Genomic DNA, 19,530 nt, shown 5'->3' on the forward strand with positions numbered 1-19,530 from the left:
GGCGGGATTATCCCACAGAAGAAGAGTAGGAAAACAACAAACAACGACATTGATATACGCTACGTAACATTCAATTACACAATTTATTAACCACACTGTATATTATTAAATACTTGTTATATTAATATCTACAGTTGGAATAATATATATATATATATATATATATATACACCAGAACATTACTCGATGTCGTAAAATCTCGATGTCGATCAACCGTTTGTTCATGAATATTCAGTACTCTCACTGGCTGACAACTCTTTCTTCCGGTGTGGTATGGTCTCAGTACACAGATGACTATAGTTCCTAATTGTGACACATGTTATGGTTCACATATTCACTTCTAGGAAATGATGAAGAATTAAAACAATATGTATGTTTAATGGTAAGCCTTCTGGCTGTATTTTGCCCATGTTATTTTGTAATATTGTGCATCGACCTTTTGGGACATGGGTATATAGCGCAAGTGGCAGCCGAAGTGAATCGGTTAATGAACCACCTGTTCAGACCGGTACTACTGCCAGATGCGGTCATATAGTAAAAAACTGAGACGGAAATGTTCTCAGTTTTGGAGTGAAAATAAATGCTTATATAATGTATGTTCGCAATGGTGTATGTTGTTAGTGCCGACATTCCGTCGCAAGAATTACAAAGCTCGGTGACCTATTTCGTGACGTAGATCACGTGATCGCCCACTGGGTGATTCCGCCTAGTACTAGTAGTAGACGGAATGGCTGAGTGGGCGATCATGTGACGCAACGTCACGATATAGGTCCACGAACTTAGAATTCTGCTGTCCGGAGTTTGCCGAAGCATAGCTGAATGTGGGTGCTGTCGGGTTTCTTTCTGTAGTATGTGTATTAGTGATTAATATGTGGATTTTTTTTAATCAATTAACTCGAAAATGATCGATGTAAAAGTATTTAACGTCAAACATAGGATTGTTGTGATATTAGAGCAGAAATCTTTGCCAAAAAAATACATAGCTTGGTCTCTGACTTGTCATGTCATGTCACATCTTCATAAATCAAGGCTAATATTCGTTCCTCGTATTCAGCCTTAATACATGTAGTCAAGATTACTGATATCCACTACTAGCGCCCTCTATTGGAAGAAAATTTGTAACACCGATTATGTCCCTTACACGATGACATCGCTGACCAATCACAGCATCGGTAACATGTGACAATCTTGAAAGCAATATCAAAAATTAACCGCCTGACGCTGACGCTGCCATCTTTGTTTACAATAACAAGGGAATCTATAAGGAGCGTTGCGATTCGTTGCAATCAGATCTCATCGCATCCAATGAAATTTAAGCATTTTGTGGCACGATTTCTTGACATGTATCAAGGCTGAATACGAGGAACGAATATTAGCCTTGATTTATGAAGATGGTCATGTCATAGGGTTTTACGTGCACATTCAGAACACGCTGTTGTAGCGCACGCCTGTCGTGGGCACAAGAGCCGGCCTTGGCCGGATCCTCTGTCCATGACAGGAAAGGTGGGGGGGGGGGGGGGGGGAGAACAGGGACCGCCTGCACTGGCAGGTGCAAGGGAGCACCAGCAGCCCGATCAAATCGGTAGCAGGCGGTCTCCAACTGTAATGAGAGCGTATTTATGTCCAAATGTCCGTCTAGCTCTCTTACAGTCAGAGTACTCGGGCTAATTCGTACCGAGTCATTTCGCCCCAAAAATAAATATATTTATTATAGTTTTGAAGTATTTTTTCTTCTGTTTATTCATTATTCATTACCAAATATTAGGTAATTTTCTGTCTTTGAATATCAATGCCTTATCAGCTGTTTACTTTCTGTCAGCTGAATCTAGGTGAAATCAACATACCGTACTCTGTGTTTGAACATCAGCTGGGTATGTTACTATGTAATAATATATTTAATAAGAAACCACAGCACATCAGTAGTATGCAGTGTTACTCTATTACAGTAATATTTGGACAGTTATGTCATTATGTAAGTCTTGACTGTGGTCTTCTACCTATAGTCTCCCACAGGGAACGCCCTTTTTTCATGCTATGGAATTTACTACAAGTTATTTATTTCTGAGCCGATTGTTTTCTAAATTGGACATAAAAATAGTTTGTTTGGTTGAGTTGTTTTTGTTTGGTTTGGGGTTTTTCTTCGTTATTTTCAAAACACTTCAATCTGATTAAAATTAGCTCTACGTAATAGTAATTAACCAGTGGAACTAATAATTTTAATTAGATCGAAAACACTTTTAATTTTCTTCTTACGTCAAACAGAACTGGAATTATTTACAAACATTTTTGTAAGAGGATGGGGCGGACTATATAGGTCATCCCATTGCTTCGTGACGTTGGTTTTTTGGTTAAGTCTGGACGGTGACCTATCGTTTTTTGGATACTGTTGTGTATGGAAATGTCATTTTAATCTATCATTATACACGCGCGTATACGTCCTCACTAGTTCATCAAGATAAAGGTCTACGGCACGATATTTATTATTGAACTAATGGATGTCAAAATGTTTTTTAAAAACCGGACCGTAGATCTTTACCTTTGTGAACTAATATGTCACCACTGGCACGAGTGATTGAACGTGCATCAGTGGCGGATCCGGGGGGGGGGGGGGGGGGGGGGGGGGGGGCAACCTAAATGTTGCGACAATTATATATATATATATTTTTATTTTATTTTTTTTACACCCCAATGGAATTTTGGGATTCGCCACTGTGCATTACGCATAAGGGTCATTCTACAGAAAGTGTCACTTTTATGTCCCAGCACAATTTCTTTTTTCTTTATATATAGAAAACTAAATGTGTTGTCTTTAACGATACCTTATTAATAATATCATACTAGATCATGTTGTCAAACTTTTCAATGATATATTGTCAAATTTGATAGGCTATTTTCCTCCACAGTGGGCCCATTCAATAATTGTCCCTTTGCACAAAAAAGGTGACAAAACAGACCCAAGTAACTATCGTGGAATCGCTCTAAGTAGTTGTATTGGTAAATTGTTTTGCAAAATAATAGATAAACGAATTGTTGACTACCTACAACAAACCAACCAAATTGATATCTGTCAAGCTGGGTTCAGGCAAGGATTTAGAACAACAGATCACATATTTACACTAAAAACCCTGATTGATAAATATAAATGTAAAAAGAAAAAGGTCTATGCATGCTTTGTAGATCTCAAACGAGCATTCGATTCTGTGGATAGAAGCAAATTATTTAATAAAATTGCTCTTGTGGGGGTTACAGGTAATGTTTTAAAAATAATCGAATCTGTATGTTAATGTTACATATAGTGTTCAGACTGATAAAGACATATCACAACCATTCCAATCAAACATTGGTGTTCGCCAGGGCTGTATTTTATCTCCAACACTATTTACTATGTTCATTAATGACTTCCAAGAATATTTATGTAACATTGGAGATAAAGTATCACTAGACACAATGCGCTTAAGCCATCTACTTTTTTGCAGATGATCTTCTACTTTTATCAGAAACCCCACATTGTCTACAACAGCTCCTTGATCAACTAGATATATATTGTAATGACAACACTCTTACTATTAATTTAAATAAAACAAAAATTGTTATTTTTGGTGGCCAAAGTACAACAAATAAGCTTACTTGGCATCTCTCGGGCAATAAAGTCCCAGTTGTAACAAAGTATACATATTTAGGGGTTGACTTTACTCAAAATGGAAATTTTAAAGAATGTTCCCGATCACTTTGGAGCAAAGGACTAGGTTGTTTTTACAAGATGCAGAAAGAATTCTCAAATGTTAATCTACCAGTAGACATTTCATGCCAGTTATTTAATTATCTTGTTGAGCCTGTCCTTTTATATGCCAGTGAGGTTTGGGGTGCCCAGTTCATATCATTAAAATATTTGGAAACTTTCCTGCCAGAGAGAGTGCTTTTAAAATTCTGTAAATTAACACTACAGGTTAATAGTCGTGCCAATAATTGGGCCTCTAGAGCTGAGCTAGGTTTGTACCCACTCCTGTTGTCTGTGGTAAAAAGAATGTTACATTTTTACTCCCATATGCAAACTACGGACAACATTATTTTACAACATGCTTTCTCTGAATGCACAAGCCTTGAAAAGAAAAATATTGGTACGCTTCACAAATTATATTATTACATTGGTGAGTTGAATCAAAAACGAAGCACTGTCAATTATCCCATTCATCTTATAAATATAATTAAAACTAAGTATCAAAAACGAAGCACTGTCAATTATCCCATTCATCTTATAAATATAATTAAAACTAAGTATCACAATATTTTAAAAGAAAACCTGAGAGCTCCAGCCAAAAGAGATGGATCCAGTAATAAGATGCGAACGTACAAATTATATAAACACAATATTCAACTAGAGCCATATTTATTACACTGTATACATCCAGAACACCGTAAAGCTTTTACTAAATTACGTCTCAGTGACCACAAATTAAAAATAGAGACTGGGCGCCATACAAAACCTTCACTCCAGTGGAAGAATGTTTATGTGACCACTGCAATGTAATTGAAGTGAATACCATCATATCACAATATGTAAGAAATATAATAGTCAACGTGTCAAATTATATGCATATCTAACTTTCCATAATTACCTATTTAAAAGTATGAGTATGCAAGAAAAATTTATATATATTATGCAAAACCAAAATCCAGCCTGTGCTGGTGCGGTATGCAAATTTGTTCACGATTATACATGTATTGCCCATAATTAGTCCTTATTTAGTCATTTTGTTTGTTTCTTGTTTATGCATATGTTTTGCACCCAGTTCCGTATGTGGAATGTTTATATGCAATAAAGTTTTTATCTTTTTATCTTTTTTTATGTCATTATAAGTTGTAGAAGCATCACGAGGGGTATATGGCTTTTTATGTACCCTCTGTGTGTTCTTTTACCCCGAGCCGAAGGCGAGGGGGTAAAAGAACACACAGAGGGTACATAAAACGCCATATACCCCGAGAGATGCTTCTACAACGAATTTATCTTGCCGACATGTTAAACCATATAGCTAAATAATCAAAATAACGCCAGACAATAATTGTTAACAATTTATTAACGAAGCCGTACCACGCGGACGCGAACGAAACCACTTGCCAGTGACGAAAAATAGTTCCATCGATAAACGAGTTTTTAACTTCAAATGTTTGTAATACGAAATTGTCTGAAACAGATATTAATATTTTTTTTTTTTAAAAAACACTTTTTTTTATCAGAAATGTATGTAGTAAAATAATAAAAATATTAAAAACAAAAAAACAACTGTTGCTAATCGCGCATTAATACAATAACACCACGACCGTAATTAGGTGGCCGAGTTCAACATTGCAGCTTTTAAAAATATTGAAATAGTGTATTTTATAGTAAAAATAAAATTAATTATGTATACTTGATTGATTATCAATGTTATTTATAATCTAATTATTGCTTTAGAATTAACTGGGGCGGCTGGAAACTGTTGGAAATTACAGACGGGGTATAAGAGAATTTGGCTCCGCCCACAGGGGGATAAGGGATTTGTCCAACGGCAAACAACCAATGAGATAAAGAATTTTACATGAAGGCGAGATAAAGCATTATATCATCCTGTCGTAACAACTGTAAACAATTGTATAAATTCTGTTATTTAAGAATCAATTTATTACATAATTGATATTTTATTACTCATAACGGGGAAAATAAAAATCATAATTTCTCACGCATTGGTCTAACGGACAATACTACTGGATGATTTGACGTTTACAAACAAACCAATGACCTTGTCGGTACGAAATATGACGTCATCACGATTTGGCAAACCACACACAATGACGCCATGTAGTTTAAAATTAAAGAGTTAGGTCTCACTACACAGATGTCATCTGTCATTGAAACCCTTGTTAAATTGCCCAACTTCAAATGAAGATTGCCAATAGAACGAGATGTCGTTGGCACTAACAACATACAACATTGCGAAAATACATTATATAAGCATTTATTTTCACTCCAAAATTGAGAACATTTCCGTCTCAGTTTTTTGCTATATAACCGCATCTGGCTGTAGTACTGGTCCGAACAGGTGGTTCATTAACCGATTCACTGCGGCTGTCTCTTGCGCTATACACCCATGTCCCAAAAGGCCAATGTACAATATTACAAAATAACATGGGCAAAATACAGCCAGAAGGCTTAACATTAAACATACATATTGTTTTAATTCTTCCGCAATTCCTAGAAGTGAATATTTGAACCACAACATATGTCACAATTAGGAACTATAGTGGAACCGTCATCAATCAACTCTCACCCGGGAGTGATCTGTGTAGTGAGACCTTAGCGTTTACGGCTGTCTGTATTTTGGTGTTAAATTTATAACAAAATGTCATTTTAATGCAATTCATTATAGATTTTGTACCTGAATAAAGAGAACTTTTGTTTTTGAAAATTGTCTATGAACGTGATTAAATTACAAAGTTATAGCAATACTCAGAACAGTGCGTAAAGTTGTTTATATCGTTTCTATACATGTACGTGCATGTGTGTCCAAAATAAAGGCTTTTAGAGGAAAAAATAGCTGAGGTAATAAATAGAATAACAAACTCGGTACCAGTTATTATTAAAGGGACATACCCTAGTTTTAACCCGTGAAAATTAACATTAAGTTTAGTTAATCTACAAACCTGTAACACATTTGGATAAAGAAAGAAAGAAATGTTTTATTTAACGACGCACTCAATACATTTTATTTACGGTTATATGGCGTCAGACATATGGTTAACGGCCACACAGATTTTGAGAGGAAACCCGCTGTCGCCACGACATGGGCTACTCTTCCGATTAGCAGCAAGGGATCTTTTATTTGCGCTTCCCACAGGCAGGATAGCACAAACCATGGCCTTTGTTGAACCAGTTATGGATCACTGGTCGGTGCAAGTGGTTTACACCTACCCATTGAGCCTTGCGGAGCACTCACTCAGGGTTTGGAGTCAGTATCTGGATTAAAAATCCCATGCCTCGACTGGGATCCGAACCCTGTACCTACCAGCCTGTAGACCGATGGCCTGCCACGACGCCACTGAGGCTGGTCACATTTGGATAAAGTTACAATTGAGTGAAACATGAGTCCGTGACTTTGAAATAGTGAAATACCCTCTAAAAATATACTAAAACTGTACTCCATAACTGTTACTTCTCAAACGCACGTGCGTTTTTTAAATATGAGAAATGCATTTTGTGATATTAAAAACACCAGGATGACCAAAAAGACTTCGAATGTACCGAAATGTATCATCTAAACAATAAAATCTTAGTAAAGTATATGATTTCAGTTATCAAAAACTGCTGTAATAGCTAAAAATAAGCCTCAGTCTTGAAAAAGTAGGGTATGTCCCTTTAAATTTATGTCTTTCGTGAAATAATTTTCATTTGTCACTCGCTAAAGCTTTTGACAACTGAAAATTATTTCACTCGGGACATAAATTTCATAACTGGTAACTCGTTTATTATCCTCTATTTACAATCTAGTCATCAATTTCACTGGTATGAACGTAATGCCTATGTATATTGACATCGATGGGTGTTGGTAAAACGCGGACCGGACCGGAACGTTGGACAGATTGATTTTTTTTCTTTTTAAATAAATATTAAATTAAGTATTCGTCCACTGTGCATAGTTCAGAAATATATATTTTATCATGTAGTTGTTTTATAAAAATTTTAAAAATGTCGCATGCGCGGAAATGTCATTTTTTTCCAAATGCTAAACGCAGTTAGAAAACTACTAGATCTAACCTTTCCTGTTTAAGAGGTCAACTTTATTATAAAGAAAACTTAAAATCATACAGAAAATGTAGGCTATTACTACGTTGTAGTCAAATATCGGAAAATTGCATTACGTATGTTTTCATTTCCAATAAAGGCTATTTAAATTTTATTTGTAAAAATATTGAAAATCCTGCATTAAAATAGCTTTTTAGTTAAAAGGAAAGAGTTAACTCTTTTGAATAATGACGCAGTTCGTATGATTTATTTCTTGAAGAGTGACATAATTTGTTTGATTTGCTGTATAGTGTATGTACTGAACACATTAGAATGACATCACGTATAGGCTGAGGCGTCCTCGTTTTCTGAAAACATTTAACGTAGAGTTTTGCAGCGCTTGCATAAAAGCAATTTTATTAAAATTAGCTAACACTAGTAACAGCAGCCCGTTGGATCTCATGTCCAGTTGACCTTTCATTCGACCAATCAAAACCTTACTTGCAAAATCATGCCAGTGGTTTGAAAAGAATTTGAAAACATTCGGGATTATGCCGATGGTATACGAAATGATTCGGATGAATTACGAAGTGTGCCGGAAACTAAATTCAATATAAAATTCGTTTCAAGACGAAACACTTCCAAGCTAACTTGCAATGAGGACAGACGTCTCGCCATGTACTCTCGAGTTACCCCCCCCCCCCCCCCACCTGGGGGGACTCTTACTGAGTTACGGGAAGCTACTTGAATATCGCGTCTCTTACACCGGGTCACGGGCTTCCGTGACTTCGGTGTACGGCCTCCACCTTCACAACCACCGTCCCCCTCCGACTCGGAAGCCGTCTGGAAAGTTCAGATCGGGAAAATCAGGTCCGGCTTCCTGAAGTTCGTGCAGGGGGACACCTCAGATCCGGCATCACTGATGGGCGGACTAGTGAAACCAGAACTGAAACAACTGCCTGATGGAAGCGCTTACGAGCTACACACCATCAAATCTACAGCCGGCAAGACGGGGTTGGTACTAACTCAGCGCCGAGAAGGAGTCTACCGACAAGCGGTCCTAGTTAGAGAGATGGATAGCCACACCATCCACAGGATCGTCAAGGCCCTTTTTGGCAACGACTACCGGAGTGTCATAACCATCCTCGCCGACCAGAGATGGAAGCACTTCATCCCCGCCTTTGCCGGCTCTCCGCTCATCGGTTCGCCGTAGACCAACCTCCAACGGCCTTAACGAGGCCACTCACGTGGACATATATATCGGACTTTAAACATTTAGACTTTCGTTCAAAATTTTATGTCGAAATTACTTCTCTTTTTTTTTTAATATTATTAAATAGTCCGATCCTCTCTTCTTTCTCTTATTTATTTTTGGACTGTCCTTCTAAAATGCTCCAAATTATATAAATATTCGGCCGAGCAGTCAATTCTTTTTATTTTTGGCTTGTAATTTTTTTTTTTAATTATTCTATTAACTTTTATTCTATTAAATTCTGCCCATTTTCAACACTACCCCCCCCCCCCCCCCCCACACACACACACACACACATCCCAAGTCCGGCCACCGATCTTATCGGAGGTCAGACTCGTGATGGGCGTGTTCGAAACCCAATCTAATTAAAATTAGCTCCACTATTACATGTGGATCTAAGTTGGAGCTCATGTCCACCAATCAAAACCTTACTTGCAGAATCCTGCCAGTGATTTAAAAATAATTTGAAAACATTCCGAATTATCCTGAGGGTATACGACATGTTTCGTGTGAATTACGAATGCCTTAAAATATGTTTTATTTTATAAAATAAATAATTTGTAATGTAAAACTGAAGACTGATTTAGTTTTTTTTAATTTTATAAATAAATAAATAATTTTTAATGTAAAATTGAAGACTGATAACCCACCCCGTACGTATTGGTATGGTTCGCTGTACTGCGGCCACTAAAATAGACTCGCCCGATATTTTTAGAATAACGTTATAAAAGGCGAAGTGTGATTGGTCAATATTTAAATTATTATTTACAGACGAAATGTTACCTGGACATTGGGGACTACGCAGTGTTGTTAGTTTTAAATCACTGGCAGGATTCTGCAAGTAAGGTTTTGATTGGTGGACATGAGCTCCAACTGGCTGTCTTTAGATCCACATGTAATAGTGGAGCTAATTTTAATTAGATTGTTCGAAACCTTAGTGGTATATGGGCACGTTAAACTAGTTATCATCATCAAGACGAAAAAAATAAAACTGTGATCCAGAGTTTATTACTGCACTTTTCCCCCTGGTTTTTTGTTTGTTTTCAATGTTGAAATAGACCAACAAGTTCGCCTATTGCATAAATAGTCTCGCCCGATATTTTTACAATTTGTATGTTCCCGAATAACGCTATAAAAGGCGAAGTGTAATTGGTCGATATTTAAATTGTTATTTATAGATGAAATGTCACCTGGATATGGGAGTCCACGCAATGCTGTTAGATCTGTTGGTAGACCAGTAGAGCTAATTTTAATCAGATTGGAAAAAAAGCAGAAGTAGGATTACAACTTTTTACTCGTTATTGGGAATACATTTATACAGTAAAATAGATTTTGAACCTTAATATAAGCATTAAAATAACGACATTAATGGGGTCATTCTCCATTAAGTGCAATTTTTTAAGCCATAAAGATTTGTATTTTTGGGTTGTATGAAATCGGAAAAGGATTTCTATATGTGAATTTAAAATTATTGTATTTTTATAGCATATCAACTGAATATAACACAACTGTTTTATTGATGAAACAAATGGTTAAATAACTGAGTTTAAAGAAAGTAGTGGTTACACCACTGACATTGTACTTTTGCTGTTGCCCAGGGTAACACCACTAACAGTGGATATTTTTTTAATAGATTTTTTTTATTAGTTTAAACATTGATGTGATAAAATAAAATAAACTATCATTGTTATATAAAAAATAATAATATAAAGGCAAATATTATTGCTGCAGCTTAAATTTTAATTTGAAGAACTTTTTTTTTTTACAAACACAAAATTAATTCCAGTCTTGAAAAAGTTTGTTGTTTTTTTGTGTAAGTTAATGTAAAAATCAAACTCTAAATGCCTGTGTCCTGTATTTAATGTTTTTGTATCTAAGTATTGACCATGATTTTCCAATTTGGCACTTGGTCTCCTCAAGTACAGTTATAACGTTTTGGCATTTGACAGCGTTATGACTGCAATGCTAGCTTTAAGTAATACAAGCAATACAAAGAGTGGCATTATCTAAAACCATACAAATAGTGACGGAAATTACATATTCGTATTTGATTTTTGTTAATAATAATAATATTATACATACATATACATGTAACTAAAAAAAGGCTTCAGTAGTTAAGTTTTGATAATCGAATAAGTAACTTGTGTATCAAATTGATCATGTATTTGCTTTTCAATATGTGAACAAACGTATCAAATGTTTTTAACATTTTTAATATTGTTTATAAATTTCAGGCAGGTCCCGAACATGCCGGGTGCCCCATTTATTTCATAAAGCCTCCTTATTTACAATAAACCAGGTTCTCCTTGAATGTGGCCAATAAAAATCTACATATGAGTGTAAGTGCTTGTTTCAAAATAATATACATTTTAGTTAGTGCATGTTTGTGTTTTTGTTTTCTTTATATTATTAGTGTGTGTGACTTAGGTGGTGTGTATTTATAATATCTTAACCTGGTTGACGGACCTGGCCTCCAAAGCTACAAGCCGGGGGGTCCAGGTCTATTTTGTTCTACAGTTTGTGCAATTTGCCAATCTTTATCATAATTTATATGTAATATCAAGGGCGTCATTGCACGATGCGATGACTCCCTTGAAGCACCAGTGATTTAGGAATTTTTCTTTTCTGTTTGGCCACTCTAAGGCGGCGAAATATTCTACTTCAACCCTTGAATATATTAAGTGTTTGAAAAGAGCCATTTCATTACATGGCTTATCTCCCTCTAAAAGTTTTCTGGATGTCCATATTACCCTTATCGCTTTACTCCAGAGAAAAATTCCCAATTGCGATGCATAATCTCCAGGCTTATGTTTTATGCCGAAAATCATGGCATACGGATTCAAACGGAAATTGTTACCAAAAAGTTTTTTAAAGATCGGTTCAATTTGTTTTATAAATAGTTTTGTTTTGTTGCAGTGAAAAAAGGCATGCAAGACTGAGTCCACTCCGTTGCACACAAGGCACTCCGGAGTGGTCACAATCTTCCAGTCATATAGATGTTTTCTAACTGCAATTACGTTTCTAATCATTTTATAAATTAAATCATAGTCGGGATTTTCAATGAAACCTGAAGTTTAATGTTTTCCAAATGTTTTGCCAATTTATGGTTTCATTAAAGGCTATATTCCACCTGGTCTTAAATGATGCATCTTTGTAAGTTCTTAATAACAAGACTGCGTATATGTCTTTAGTTTTCGCGTCTGTCACGTCTTTTTTCGTATCACCTATGTTGATACGAAAGATGGCGTCTAAGTCACCATCAAGGGGGTCTTCATTTTGTAGCGTCCATAGTAATGTCCGCGAAAAGTTGTCCTGTAGGTCTTTTAATTGACGATGAAATACCGCGCTAGTTGAAAAACCGGCGAAGTCCAAAAAGTCGTTCGTCCCCGAGTCCCAAATGTCTTTGACTAAATTTAGTCTTTCTCTACGTATACTTGTGTATGTTTTGTTGGATATAAAAGGGTTTTCGTGTAACGGTTCATAAATTATCTGTTGGTAGCTGTTAGTGTCTCTAGTAGTGTCAAGGTCCTTCCATGTTAAGAGTATTTCCCTGTAGATATTCGGCATTGAGATGAAATTATCTTTTTTATTTATAATTTTACATTTTAGAACATGTCTTTCAATATTTAAGTTTTTGTATTGGCCTAAAAAGTGATCCGCTAAGGATTTCCAGTGGCCATCGCCCTCTGAGCTTAAAAATCTACTTACAAATTTAATTCTTTGTGCTTTAATTTTTTGCCGAATATTTACGACACCCAACCCGCCTAACTCCTTAGGTAGTTGAAGTTGCTCTTTTGATATAAAATGTTTTTTGTAACTCCAAATAAAGTCAAAAATAATTTTATCGATTTGTTTAGCGTATTTTTCCGGTAATTCCAAAACGTTAGATAGGTACCAAATGCCGCTAGTGGCAAGCGAATTTACTGCTACTACTTTACCATGTAAGGTTAATTTACGATTACTCCACATGTTTAAAATAGTTTTGATTTTTTGAATTTTTGGTTCCCAATTATCGACTGACACATCTACGTTACCAAAATAGAAACCTAAAATTTTGATTTTTTCGTTTGTCCATCTTATATCAATAGGCGTATCTTTCTCGTACCTAAGTCTCCCCATTAGGAAACCAGTGGTTTTCTGAAGGTTGACTTTGGCTCCAGAAGCACGTTCGTATATATTTAAGACTTTAAACAATCGTTTAACTGAGTCTAGGTCTGATAAGGTCGCGTTGCCGTCGTCTGAGTAGCCCACCCACTTACTAACGAAGCCATCAGGTAGATTTATTCCATTAATTTTTGTATCTTCCCGAACAGCTTCCGCCAAAGTTTCTGCTACTAAAATATATAAAACTGTGCTGATCGGGCATCCCTGTCTAATACCCCGAGATAAGTTAAAATAGTTTAGAGATATGTCCATTGACTTTTACCGCAGATGAAATATCTGTGTAACAAGTCTTAATCATTTTTATGAAGTTTGGTCCAAAGTTAAATTTTTTGAGCACTTTAAATAAAAAATCCCACTCTACTCTATCATAAGCTTTAGTTTGATCTAGAGAAAGAATTAATCCCGGTAAATTTTCACGATTAACGTATTCTATTAGGTCCCTTATCAATGACGCACCGTCATGTATTGATCTGCCTTTTACTGAACATTTTTGATTTGGGTGAATAATTTTTGGTAAGAAATCTCGAATTCTACTGGCCAAAACTTTTGTGATAATTTTGTAGTCGCAATTTAGTAACGAAATCGGGCGCCAATTTTTTAGAAGTTGTTTTTCATTGCCTTTCCAAATTAGAACGATTACACCGCGCCTCATGGTGAAAGTTAATTTTTCTTTACTAAAGGCATCATTAATTACTTCTACCAGGTCACTACCAATAAGGCCGAAAAAATTCCGGTAGAATTCTGCAGACAATCCATCACAGCCAGGCGATTTATCATTGGCAAAAGATTTAATAGCTGATGAGACTTCGTCAAGAGTTATTTCCCCTTCGCATGCATCTCTGTCTTCATCGTTTAGCGTCTTTGTCATTTTGTTTAATAAATAATTTTGTGCCGAAACGTCTGTCTTTTCTGAAGTGTATAAAGTTTTATAAAATTTAGTAGTTTCCTCTAAAATTTCTTGTTGTGTGTTAATTAAATTACCGTCTTCGGTTATTAAGGAGTCCATGCATTTGTTATTGGCTTTTTGTTTTTCAAGATTTACAAAGTACGCCGTGCATCTTTCACCTTGTTCTATTTCGTCGACCTTGGCCCTAATTCTAGCACCCTGTAATTGTATTTGTTCGTAGCTTTTAATTTTATTTTGTACATTTAATAATTCAGAATAATCGTCCAAGTGTCCTAACTCGTCTAGTTGTGTTAAGAAAATTTCGTCTTGTTTTAAATTATATATGTACGTCCTTTCAGTCCTGCGTTTTTGTTTACAATAGTCCTTGGTGAGAGTTTTTATTTTTACTTTACCCACATCCCACCATAATAAAAGATCCTCATAATGCCCTTTTTTTGTTTTCCAAGTCTGCCAAAAATCATTTATTAAATTAGCGTAGTTTTTGTCTTTCAGAGTGCTGTTGTTAAAAGCCCATAGTCCAGGTCCGTTGTTGTTTTTGTCAAAGGTAAAGTCAGCCCAAACAAGCTTGTGATCAGTATGTACGCACTGAGTTACACCAGCTTCTTTCAGGCCAGTAATAAACTGCCCTGAGATTAAGATTCGGTCAGGTCAGGTCAGGTGAAAGGGTTTTACGTTTACTGAGCAAGCTGTTGTAGCGCACGCCTGTCGTGGGCACAAGTATCTGCCTTCGCCTCTTAGTCCAAGACGAAAGGGGGGGGGTTATTTAATTCTTTAAGGAGAAGTGACCGTCTGCACTTGGCAGGTGCAAGGTCAAGCACCACGCAGTCCGATTGAATCGGCCGCAGGCGGATGGGTTTTTCACGGTTGCTTGGAATTCATTGTGGAGCGATTTACACAAAGAGAAAAATGCGCAGTTTTTGTAGTGATTTGGCGCAATTTTGATTAACTCGGTCCTGTTTTTTAAAAATTTGAGAACTAGTATAGGTTTTGGAATTCGAGTGTAACTCTTTAGTGGTCGAGAGTATAGATTCGGTCGATGCGAGAGTATTTTATAAGCTTTACTGTGGTATGTGTAAGAGGTTCTGTTTGGGTATTGAATCTGTATGTTTCTGTTAGTGCATGTTCGTTTATATGTTATTTAATTCTTCTAACCCCTATGGTGCCCCTAAGCTCCTGCTTCTTAGAGCCTGTCCGGTCGAGCGTTACATTGTCCACACAATTAAAGTCGCCACAAAGAATGCGGCTAGTCACGGTTCGTTGGTCATATGTCGTAATGAAGTAATTTACACAGCTTGCAATGAACTCAGCCCTTTGGCATGGGTTCACTGGACAATACAGATTAACTATGTTAAGTACCTGGCTTTTAAATTGGCAAAGTAAACTTAGAACGCGCCCATCTGCGTCTTTGAGAGAGCTTAATACTTTAATTTCTAACCCTTTTCTGAATAAAATAGCCACTCCCCATTTACGACCAAAATTGCATGAATTAGTGAAAAATTCCCCTTTAAAGTTTTTAAGCAATTCTTTAATATTGTCTTTATCATTGAATATGTGTGTTTCTTGTAAGCATATAATATCATTTTTTTCTTTGTTGCATTGATTTAGAATGAGCTCTCGCTTTGTGTGACTACACACAAAGCCGTTCACGTTCAGTGTGCCATTTTTCAAGTGGATGATGATGTCTGCCAATCTATTAACGTATAATAATCATGAAAGAAATAGTAGAAAAGGAAACATACAAAAACATGAAACAAAAACACGCAGTCCAACACATATACAACAGTTTTACACACAGTTTTTAACACATCTTTTGTCTTGAAGGCCCCAGTATACACCCAGTCTATAGGTAGGCCTGGCCCAGCGGGCGCCAGGGTGGGGGGGGGGGGGGGGGGGGGGGGGCCGGGGTGGTTTTCAAAGGTATTCACACAACAGCACACAACATTTAATAAACATATATAGAGTACAAAGACAGTCAACATAGTTTTGTTTGGGGGGAAAACATTGATACAAAAGCACACAAACACAGCGATTATAACACAGAGCACTGAACACAACACAGAAACACTGGGCCTGTTTCGAATTTGCACATGAACACAATTCACCACGCTGACACACAACACTGATCCATTGAACAAAGCGAAAACACCGCTCCTTTTACGAATGAACACAAGTACAAACACAATTAGGAACACACAAATAAAGCACAAGACAAGAGCACATACGAATACACACACATTTACCTTTGTTTGCTTTTCTAAAACTTTTGGAAAGTCCAGGGGCGGGTCCGTGTCGTTTACCATAGCTAGGTTAAAGGGGTTAGGCAGTCTCAAGTCCTGGGTCGGTTCGTTTCGGGGGGTTTGGGTGTGACAAAGAGGGGGGGGGGGGAACGCCTAAAACTAGGTTTTGTGCGCCTTCTGCCCCTTGCTCCTGGAAGGCGCTGGCTGGGGCAAGCTATGACACGCTTTGTCTTTGTTTTTCTCGGGGGTTGTGTCCTCTGACGTGGATAGCTCTCTCTTTCTCTCTCTTTCTCTCTTTTCTCTCCCTCTTTCTTTCTTTCTTTGTCTTTTTGCTCTCCTGTCTCTCTCCTTCTTTCTCTCCCTCCTTCTCCTCGTCCGAGGATATCTCACTCTGTGTGGGCCCATTACCACCTACCGCGCCTGGCGTGTCTATAATCAGGCTGTTCCCAGCGTCGTCTCGGGTCTCGAGGGGTGGGGGTGGGGGTGGGTCTGGGGTGGTGTCCTTTACTACGTTATCCAAATTCCCACCAGTAACAATGTCGGCGAACGTGGCTTGTCGCTCAGGGCAGTCCCACTGGTGATGACCAGCTTTCCCGCATCCAAAGCACAGTTCGGGTTGGTTTCGATATTTTACCGTGAACCACTCGTGGTCCTTTGTTTTTAGCCGTCCCGGGATGTCAGTTTTTATATCAATTTTTAGGGCTCTCTCACCCGTTTTTACGTGTGTGTTGCGCCACGTAGAATGGTCGCTAGCAACGACAATGGTCCCAAATTTCTTTAGCATAGAGTCTATGTAATGGTTTGGGACAGTAAGGGGGAGGCCTCTTACTTTTACCCAGGTACCTCCTGGGTAGCGCGGCTGTAAGACGAAGAGTCGTCCTCTGACGCCAAGACCCTCTTGTGAGTGGTGTTTTTTTTTTTTGTTTTTTTTTTTATATTTCAGGCAGGTCCCGAACATGCCGGGTGCCCCATTTATTTCATAAAGCCTCCTTATTTACAATAAACCAGGTTCTCCTTGAATGTGACCAATAACAATCTACATATGAGTGTAAGTGCTTGTTTCAAAAATAATATACATTTTAGTTAGTGCATGTTTGTGTTTTTGTTTTCTTTATATTATTAGTGTGTGTGACTTAGGTGGTGTGTATTTATAATATCTTAACCTGGTTGACGGACCTGGCCTCCAAAGCTACAAGCCGGGGGGTCCAGGTCTATTTTGTTCTACAGTTTGTGCAATTTGCCAATCTTTATCATAATTTATATGTAATATCAAGGGCGTCATTGCACGATGCGATGACTCCCTTGAAGCACCAGTGATTTAGGAATTTTTCTTTTCTGTTTGGCCACTCTAAGGCGGCGAAATATTCTACTTCAACCCTTGAATATATTAAGTGTTTGAAAAGAGCCATTTCATTACATGGCTTATCTCCCTCTAAAAGTTTTCTGGATGTCCATATTACCCTTATCGCTTTACTCCAGAGAAAAATTCCCAATTGCGATGCATAATCTCCAGGCTTATGTTTTATGCCGAAAATCATGGCATACGGATTCAAACGGAAATTGTTGCCAAAAAGTTTTTTAAAGATCGGTTCAATTTGCTTTATAAATAGTTTTGTTTTGTTGCAGTGAAAAAAGGCATGCAAGACTGAGTCCACTCCGTTGCACACAAGGCACTCCGGAGTGGTCGCAATCTTCCAGTCATATAGATGTTTTCTAACTGCAATTACGTTTCTAATCATTTTATAAATTAAATCATAGTCGGGATTTTCAATGAAACCTGAGTTTAATGTTTTCCAAATGTTTTGCCAATTTATGGTTTCATTAAAGGCTATATTCCACCTGGTCTTAAATGATGCATCTTTGTAAGTTCTTAATAACAAGACTGCGTATATGTCTTTAGTTTTCGCGTCTGTCACGTCTATTTTCGTATCACCTATATTGATACGAAAGATGGCGTCTAAGTCACCATCAAGGGGGTCTTCATTTTGTAGCGTCCATAGTAATGTCCGCGAAAAGTTGTCCTGTAGGTCTTTTAATTGACGATGAAATACCGCGCTAGTTGAAACACCGGCGAAGTCCAAAAAGTCGTTCGTCCCCGAGTCCCAAATGTCTTTGACTAAATTTAGTCTTTCTCTACGTATACTTGTGTATGTTTTGTTGGATATAAAAGGGTTTTCGTGTAACGGTTCATAAATTATCTGTTGGTAGCTGTTAGTGTCTCTAGTAGTGTCAAGGTCCTTCCATGTTAAGAGTATTTCCCTGTAGATATTCGGCATTGAGATGAAATTATCTTTTTTATTTATGATTTTACATTTTAGAACATGTCTTTCAATATTTAAGTTTTTGTATTGGCCTAAAAAGTGATCCGCTAAGGATTTCCAGTGGCCATCGCCCTCTGAACTTAAAAATCTACTTACAAATTTAATTCTTTGTGCTTTAATTTTTTGCCGAATATTTACGACACCCAACCCGCCTAACTCCTTAGGTAGTTGAAGTTGCTCTTTTGATATAAAATGTTTTTTATAACTCCAAATAAAGTCAAAAATAATTTTATCGATTTGTTTAGCGTATTTTTCCGGTAATTCCAAAACGTTAGATAGGTACCAAATGCCGCTAGTGGCAAGCGAATTTACTGCTACTACTTTACCATGTAATGTTAATTTACGATTACTCCACATGTTTAAAATAGTTTTGATTTTTTGAATTTTTGGTTCCCAATTATCGACTGACACATCTACGTTACCAAAATAGAAACCTAAAATTTTGATTTTTTCGTTTGTCCATCTTATATCAATAGGCATATTTTTCTCGTACCTAAGTCTCCCCATTAGGAAACCAGTGGTTTTCTGAAGGTTGACTTTGGCTCCAGAAGCACGTTCGTATATATTTAAGACTTTAAACAATCGTTTAACTGAGTCTAGGTCTGATAAGGTCGCGTTGCCGTCGTCTGAGTAGCCCACCCACTTACTAACGAAGCCATCAGGTAGATTTATTCCATTAATTTTTGTATCTTCCCGAACAGCTTCCGCCAAAGTTTCTGCTACTAAAATATATAAAACTGTGCTGATCGGGCATCCCTGTCTAATACCCCGAGATAAGTTAAAATAGTTAAGAGATATGTCCATTGACTTTTACCGCAGATGAAATATCTGTGTAACAAGTCTTAATCATTTTTATGAAGTTTGGTCCAAAGTTAAATTTTTTGAGCACTTTA

Source organism: Gigantopelta aegis, chromosome 4 (assembly GCF_016097555.1).
Source record: "Gigantopelta aegis isolate Gae_Host chromosome 4, Gae_host_genome, whole genome shotgun sequence".
Taxonomy (NCBI): Eukaryota; Metazoa; Mollusca; class Gastropoda; order Neomphalida; family Peltospiridae; genus Gigantopelta; species Gigantopelta aegis.